The 8021-nt window shown below is 39.9% G+C and overlaps 1 pseudogene across 1 annotated transcript; it reads left to right on the plus strand.

Annotated features, from left to right (window-relative positions):
* Positions 1-2861: 2861 nt before the first annotated feature.
* LOC103716777 (protein PLASTID TRANSCRIPTIONALLY ACTIVE 16, chloroplastic pseudogene) lies at positions 2862-5322 on the plus strand (annotated as a pseudogene). Its single transcript, XR_015974297.2, has 3 exons — positions 2862-2930; positions 4397-4799; positions 4912-5322. The product of XR_015974297.2 is annotated as a protein PLASTID TRANSCRIPTIONALLY ACTIVE 16, chloroplastic pseudogene (transcript).
* Positions 5323-8021: the final 2699 nt, after the last annotated feature.

Below are 8021 nucleotides of genomic sequence, written 5' to 3' on the forward strand. Positions count from 1 at the left end.
CCATCTCATGATAGTTTCATTGTCGTATCAACCTGACAATTCCCTTCATGGATGTCATCCCACTATCCCAGTGTATGCATATGTGCTGTAAGAACGTGTGTGTTGTTTTTTTTTTTTTGTTTCATTTTCAAAATCGATACCTTTACAACTTGACAGCTAGTACATGTAAAATCTTACTCTACGTCAAGTTACTGCAAGCAAGATTTTTGGGGAAAGCTACTTGAGCATAATTTAGTATGCATTTCACCACGTTAATTCTTATCCTTGGTATCATTCTCTTTCTATTACTCCCCAATGTTGGGAAAGTAACTGTAAAGCTCTTGTTGCCGATCGGAGAATATTATATACAGTTTCATGAGCAAACATAGTATTTCTGTTCATGCTAGCACTTTTCCTTCCTTTTCTTTTGCATACAGAGACCTTTATGAGTTGCGTATACCTGTAATCTGAATTTATATGTGATGCTGAGAATTGTTGTGTACCTTGAGCATTTTTCTGCAGTTGTTACACAACATTTTTGTATTGTATATCAGCATCATATCTAGAATATGAAGTACCATGTGGGTTTCTTTGGCTTGTATCGCTGAATTTTTAATCATCCTTATCATGCACAAAAACTACATGCTCAGCCAATATTGTCGAGATATTATTCTGACAAGGCAATTACTGTGCAATTAATCTTGTTTTTTTTAAGAGGATATGATTCTTGCTGGTTTCTGCTGTTTTGAGTAATTACTGCAAATGCATAATCATAGCTCAACGATTGGTGAAGTTCTAAATATAATTAATTCTTGTACATTTCTCCTTGTTCCAATTATGCTGCATACTTTTTTTCGTATAGTCAGCTGCATGTTGTATTGAATTGTTATTACATTTACACTCTTGAGTCTTGTCTGTTTTGATTTGCCATGTATTCTGCAAACTAGTAGTTAATTGTTGTATCTGTAATCAGACTTGTATTCATCTAAAAAGAAAAGCAGCTTAGCCAGCACTCAGCACGTCCCTGAGTTGGAGCATGTTGCTATAGTAGACTTGGTAATGCATGATGTGTACATATTGCTAAATTATTAAAAAAATAAAAAAATGCTAAGAATGGATGCTGAAAATAGAATATTGAAACCCATGAGTTAGGGATATGGTCAATTGTTTTTCTCTTTTATTGGCTCATCTGAATGCTTGATTACTATGGCTGTGGCAAGTTGTCTAGGTCGTTGGGATAACTCCAATTTATCGCATCTTTTCAACAACTTTTCTTATTCCATCTAGGGTCATCAAAAAAAAAAAAGGAAAAAGAAAGCATGTTTCTATCTTTTATGAAATTTCATGGTTCAAGGCCACAGTTTCATGAACGTAGCAACTCCAGTTTCCTTTTCCTCTTCTGGGAAGTACCGATATATTTCATTTACATTCGTCATCCACCTTGTTAGCATTATTTAATGTAACAGTGTGTGTGAAGTTGTCCGTAACAATTGGAGGTTCCGAGCACTAATAGTCCTTAGCTAGCACCAAGATTTTAATTACTGGGTTTTTGGCCTTGCTTGTCATATGCACTGATCATGTGGCTGTTGAAAATCTATTGTGCGTCGTATGGAGTTGGTTGCTTAGCTTCATATGCTCCATAGACTGAGAAAAAAACATCTTAATGCCGGTGCTATCATGCAGATCTTGTAGGGTAAAACATGTTTGCAATTTTAAACTGTTTCAAAAGAGTGACGTAAAATATGGAGTATATTAATCATCTGAATTTTAGCTGATTTCTTTTTTTCAAAATTTTATTTGTCGAAATTATTCTATTGATGTAACTTTGTTCTTCTAGTGAGAGTATTTGTTCATAGACATCTGATATATGTCAGATATCATTACAGCGAATACTTGGAAGCTATTATCGAGTTCAAAGTATTTATTCATTTTTGCTATTACTATATTGTCCATGAAGATTATTGTTCAGATGAAAGCTGGCAAAAGCTAAAATTAATTTATGGGATTAATAAATCATCTAAGCAAATAAGGTATCAAAAATTGAACTCATGGTTTGAACTGTGTGTGTTTAGATTTAATCCTCTTTCTCCACGTTGAGTTCTCTCAATCTTTGGTTTATTGAATTCCAACTTTGTTTGTTGGTCGTCTACTGATATGTTATTGTTGAATACTATCGAGTGATTCAAAGAATAAAAAAAAAACATTTGATTTAGTATTCCTTCAACAAAACAACAACCAAAACTGAGCTTTGCATAACAACTTTCGTTGCTTTATGCTTAGTTTCATGTTATTCCCTATAAGATCAGGTTGATTTGGCTTGTTTATGGTGAGAAATAGGGAATGGACCAAGTAGATGTCTAACTTTAATTTTCTTAATTGGCCTGTAACAGATTGAGTTGCACTAGATTTGATCCGAGTGTGTAAACTAGGTTTAAAACACAATAGTATATTAGCTCAAGGTAGACTAGTATACATAGTGACCCATTTTGTTGCTGCCTTTGCACAGTTTTCCTATTGCTGCTGTTAGTGTGGTAGAATATGTAGCTGAATTTGTGTGTACATTGCAGCACTGCATCTTTATTCTGGTCTGAATTTTTCATGACTGTTAGCAGCCTAAAATGATGAAATTTCACTACCTGGTTTTATGATACAGGATAGTGTAGATGCAGGGTTACACTTGATAGAGTGATTTTATAGTCGGATATAGATAAATTGTGCTTTCAGGTTTTTGCAATTGCAACTTCTGTCCGAGGCAGAAATTCTTTATGAAAGAAAGAATGCCCAAGGTACTGTTGCTGGCCTTGCTATATATTGTGTGTTAGGTTTATGATAGCTTTGGAGAACCACCTTGCAAAAAAAAGGGGGGGGGGGGAAATTTAGGCATGGGAGGTTGTGGATTAAGTGGTAAATCATACTGTTTTGCTGTGGATAATGAAGCAGACAATCTAAATGTGATGCATGTTTAATTGTTTGCAGCAATTAGATGGCTAGTATGCCCTACCAAGTGCTGCACTGCTGCAGTTGTTGCATCTCTATCTGCTATCCATCCGCTTGGCTACGCGCTTCTTTGTACTCTTTTATCCGTAGTCAAAAACCTTCAGTAGATCGGCTGCTAGCTATTTTGGCCCTAAGGTGCTATGCTTTTCCGCCCCAACAAGCCCTCTCCCAAGCCATCCACTGGGATCTTCTACACGCCGCGGAGGTGATGCCACACTGATCTCTGCCCGAGAAATCTGGCTAATGACCGACCCGACCTCCCTAGTAATTTATCTGGTGTTAAAATTCCACTGGCTTCCATCCCATCCAGATTTGCAAATGTCAGCGACTCGTCCTTCATCCAAGACTCGGCCGAGCGAGCTCACCTCTCCTGTCTAGAGGGGGAGGAGCCTGTCCTCGCTCGGCCAATAAAAAAAGACACTGCACTCCTCTCTTTGATGCCTGTCAGACCACGGCCAAGTGAAGAGGAAAAAAAAACACCAGAGTCCCCCTCTTTGATGGCTGCGGCCCTGACCTCCAATCTCGAAGGTGCTTACCAAGACAGCATCCGTTATTTATGTCAGGCAAAATCCGTTTGTATTTGGAAAGCCAAAAAATGGAGCGCTCGCAGACGAGAACCAAGCCGAAGGATCTACAATACCCAATTTCGGCAAGATTCCAGACGCCCAGTCTCTCATCCACGTCTCTCTTTGTCAGACGGAGGCGAAAGGATCCGCGAACGGCATTCGTTGCGGGCGCCACAGGACAAGCGGGCGTCCCCATTGCCCGTGGCTGTCTAATTCCTTCGTGTTATATCCCTGGAGCGTTCCATCAGGATTTCGAGAATCCTGAGACAAGCAGGCAGACCGGTGTTACCGTGCACCTCCGACCTATATAACAACGACAACTTGTATCATATTGTACTATATTAAAATGTTATCGTAGATGGGTTGAATATATCTGAAAAATCAATATATATTTTGTAGAAGTTATCCAAATTCGCTAAAAATTCTATCCTAATCACCAAGGAGATATTAAAATGGACAATTTTAATTATATAATACGATATTTCATCAGGATTTAATCATAAAAAACTTGGTACATTTGAATCTATCTATGATTAAAAATATTTAAATTATATTATATAAAATAAAATCTTAATTTATATACTCTATTATTTATTTTATTATATCAATGCGATTGATACTGTCCATTTTGTAACTATTTGAAAATTAAATTAGAGGCCATAAGAATATATAAATTTTGATATCTAGATTTTTCTATAATGTAAATAATGTTCTACGATTTGGATGGTGCACAGAATATATTTATACATAGTTTGGAGTTTGGGTGAATAATATTATATATATAATATGTGGTCTTTGTACGGTGGGAATGCGGAGGAAATTAGAATCATCATAACGGTCCGATATGTTGGCAGATCATAGCACCGGTTCCGGAGGAGTCGAAGCGGCTCAACGCGGTGGAGTCGACGTTCGAGGAGGCGGAGTCCATCGCCAAGGCGATCGGCCCCGCCGCGAAGGTGGTGGCGACCATCAGCCCCGGCGAGAGGGGGCCCCCGCCGAGGTCACGGCCAACGGCGCCCTCCAGGTCGTCCGCGAGGCCCAGCTGGCCGGGATGGGCCACGTGGCCGGGGTCTACGACTCGGCGACTGGGATATCGGGGCCGTCCATCTACGACGTCCTGGACGGGATCACTTCCTTCTTCTCCAACCTCTTCTCTCGGTCCCAGCCGCTGGCGCCGGGGGAGTTCCTCTCCAAGGTGGTGGAGACGGACGTCACCTACACCCTCATCAAGGCCCGCCTGACCGAGGACCTCCGCCGGTACGTACCGAGCGAATCCAGGGTGCTGACGGATTCCGATTTAGTAGTATGATTGCTTCGCGTAGTTGCATTCTTCCTCAGTCACCGGCCCGTTATGGTGTGTGTGTTTCAGGTGGCGAGATTGCAGATTGCTACACTCGTCGCTGATGTTTAAAGAAGCCCAAGAGAGAGCAGAGGCAGCTGGGTCCTCCCTGGATAAACCTCTTGAGTAGAGCAAAGGGATTTGGTGTGTAATTCTCTTGGGACGACAAAACAAAAACACAAATTGCCACCATCAGAGGCCAGGCCAAGGCTCGAAATCTGCCACCACAGAAGGCAGCAACAAAGCAACGAGCTGGGAAAGCAAAACCTAAGCAGACTGATAGCCCAGACGAAAAACCAGAGATGTATTTGGTGGCTTTTTTAACCAAGAAACAATTTATGTAGATGATGATGACCGAGTCTTCTAGCTGGTATCCATGGGGTGCAGTCTTCTGTTCAAATTGCATGGTTGGTGTCCTTTGAACCTCCTGAAAGCTATCTATCACGATTCATTTCTTGCCCAGCTGCTTCCCTGACAAGTCAGCATTCAAGGTAGGTTGGATATTTCTTTCTTTTGATGATATGTTTTATTTAAATATATATATATATATATATATATATATATATATATACGCGTGTGTGTGTGTGTGTGTGTGTGTGTGTGTGTGTGTGTGTGTGTTAAAAAAATCAAGTTTATTGTATATGGTTTGCCTGAAATTTTTGTGTGTGCTGCAACACCTAGATCTTGGGCTCGTGAGGGTTCGGTCCATGGTTTTCTTTAGTTACTTTGGGCCACCTCAAGGTCTGCCTGAGTGAGGCTCGGTTCAGGAGTCGAAGCTTCACTTAGCACAGGTCTAGTCCAAATAAAAATTTTTGAGCAGGTGGTCACGGCAAGCCCAATATTGGCTTCCGCATGAGTGGTAGTTGGCGAGGTAGCTTGCTGACTTTGAACTGGGAGCAGGGCAGCCAAGTTTGGCTCTCGGCCAGGCATCAATGGACTTGGAAGCACGGGAGTGTGATCTGAGACTAGTTTTAAGCATAACTCCGGAGTAATCTGTCTCGCAAATGAGGGTGCCAGATAGCACTGCAACTTATATATTCCAGTTCATCAAATTCCGGATAACAGTAGCATCCTCTTGGAAGATTAAATGCTACGTTATTATCTTCTCCAACAACATCTAAGGCAATCAGCCAAGCTCCGCGGCATTTTCGTTTTTTTTTTTTTTTTGGTTTTTTGTGCAGCACCACTTGGGATGGTCCCCGTCTGTCCAACGTATTGATTGCAGCAAGGAACCAGTTGGAAATCAATGTCAAAGTTAAATGCTTGATGAAGCTCTCTATCCCCTGCCCGCTATTCTTTCCTTGGCCAAGTCGAGTCAAAAAACCCTGCTATCTCCTCAGGGCAAGTTGCAGCTGCTCTTTCAAATAAATCCAAGGGAATTGCACTGCAAGGACATCATCCTATCACGCACATGGAATGCCCAGTTGAAACGGACAATAAATCTCCTGCGAAAAAAACCAAAAAAAAAAGGTTTGAATTCAAATCATGCAAGCTGAGGGACCAGTCTATTCAATGGATTAGGCAGGACTGGCCCATGGGAAAGAAGATAGACACAGATTGAATGAGATGGAGTAAGAGACGGATGTTTGACACTGCTTCAAGGCTCAAGCATACTGATCATCAGAGCTGAAGAAAGTTTGGACCAGAGAAATATCCTCCAGTTTCATGGGCTAATGAAGGCAAGTTAAAATTGTACATGTTTGACACAATTGGAGTAAAATGATCGAACACAGTCGATACATAAAGATGCAATGATGAAGATCATAAGCCAGAGGCCAGCATTGCCAAGAACTTCTATAAATGTGCTTCACATAGGATGTCAGCGAGCCACAGCATTACTCCTTTGGATGAGTATCAAGAGAGTATTATTCTCAATGTATCAGAGTATTAAAAACCTGATGATGAGCCCACAACCATTATTGACTGGTTGGTACGACGTCTATCAGATTTTGACCGAGAATGGGTTTGGTAAGTCCATGAGGATGGTTTGGAATCACAGATTTACTTAAATTGACCATAAATGGATTTGTTGTCAAAATGAGTATGTAAAAACATGAGTTCTGCCAGCAAGCTACACTCGAGGCAAGAACAACTCCTAGTCATTTTAGGATTTAGAGGCTACTCTAGCAGGTTAAAACAGAGCCAGTAAAAGTAACAGTAGATATAATGTGGATTTGAGAACTCAATGATCATGGTTTAGTTGCCTCTGCAAATACGAAATTTATCGAGTCAAATACATATGGATGGAAACAAATGTCCCAGGTACCAGGTACATGCTAATCACATGACGCCATTTGAATGATGAAGTCTGTTTGCCATGTTACAGGCAAGAGCTGCTAAACCTGCAACGCACAAAAGTTAGTTTGTGATAAATAAATGATGCAAAGAATTAGATTGTCTGAACAACAAAAAATCCTTATAACTTTCCAAATACAAATCAAAATTTAATCAAAATCCTTGTAACTTTAAATTAAAATGCAAATCAAAAATTAATCTCCATCAATGTAAGATCTTAAGAATATTGATGATGTTCTTACAAGCTAAAGTCACTGCTGTGGTACCTATAACTTAAAAGAAGTGTGGGCAAATATTGGCAGCACATGGGAAGACTAGTGCCATCTGGCATCATCGCTTTCATTTTTTATTTCTACAATATAAAAAAAATATTTTTATTTTTTAAAAATATCATTGATATAGTTAATTATTTTTATAATTATAGTGACTAAGATTATTGTAGCAGCAGCGAAGACAATATATATGCTAACATTGTTGGCAAAGGTGGTGATGACGATGAGAATATTAGTGGTGGAGGTACATGAGATATGGTGGAGGAGATAATGAGAGTAGCATGGTGTGGTGAAGGTAATAATGATGGCAAAATGCTAGCTATTAGTAAAGAGAGAGCAATGATAGTGGTAGAGGTGTTGTAAAAGCGGCGACATTGGTGGTCACATTGATTATGGCAAGATGGTAGAGATGGTGGTATGGTGAAGACGATATGGCAATGGAAAGTGGCGGTGTTGGAGATATAATGATATATAGCGGTAGTGGTACAGTGGTGGAGGCAACGATGTTGGTGGAGACTGTTAATTTGTGGTTATAGTACAAAAATATTAGTTCTTGTTTTTGAAATATCAAAA

Source organism: Phoenix dactylifera, chromosome 17 (assembly GCF_051530095.1).
Source record: "Phoenix dactylifera cultivar Ajwa chromosome 17, Ajwa_hap1_PhDact_Kaust_v1.1, whole genome shotgun sequence".
In the NCBI taxonomy this organism is placed as follows: domain Eukaryota; kingdom Viridiplantae; phylum Streptophyta; class Magnoliopsida; order Arecales; family Arecaceae; genus Phoenix; species Phoenix dactylifera.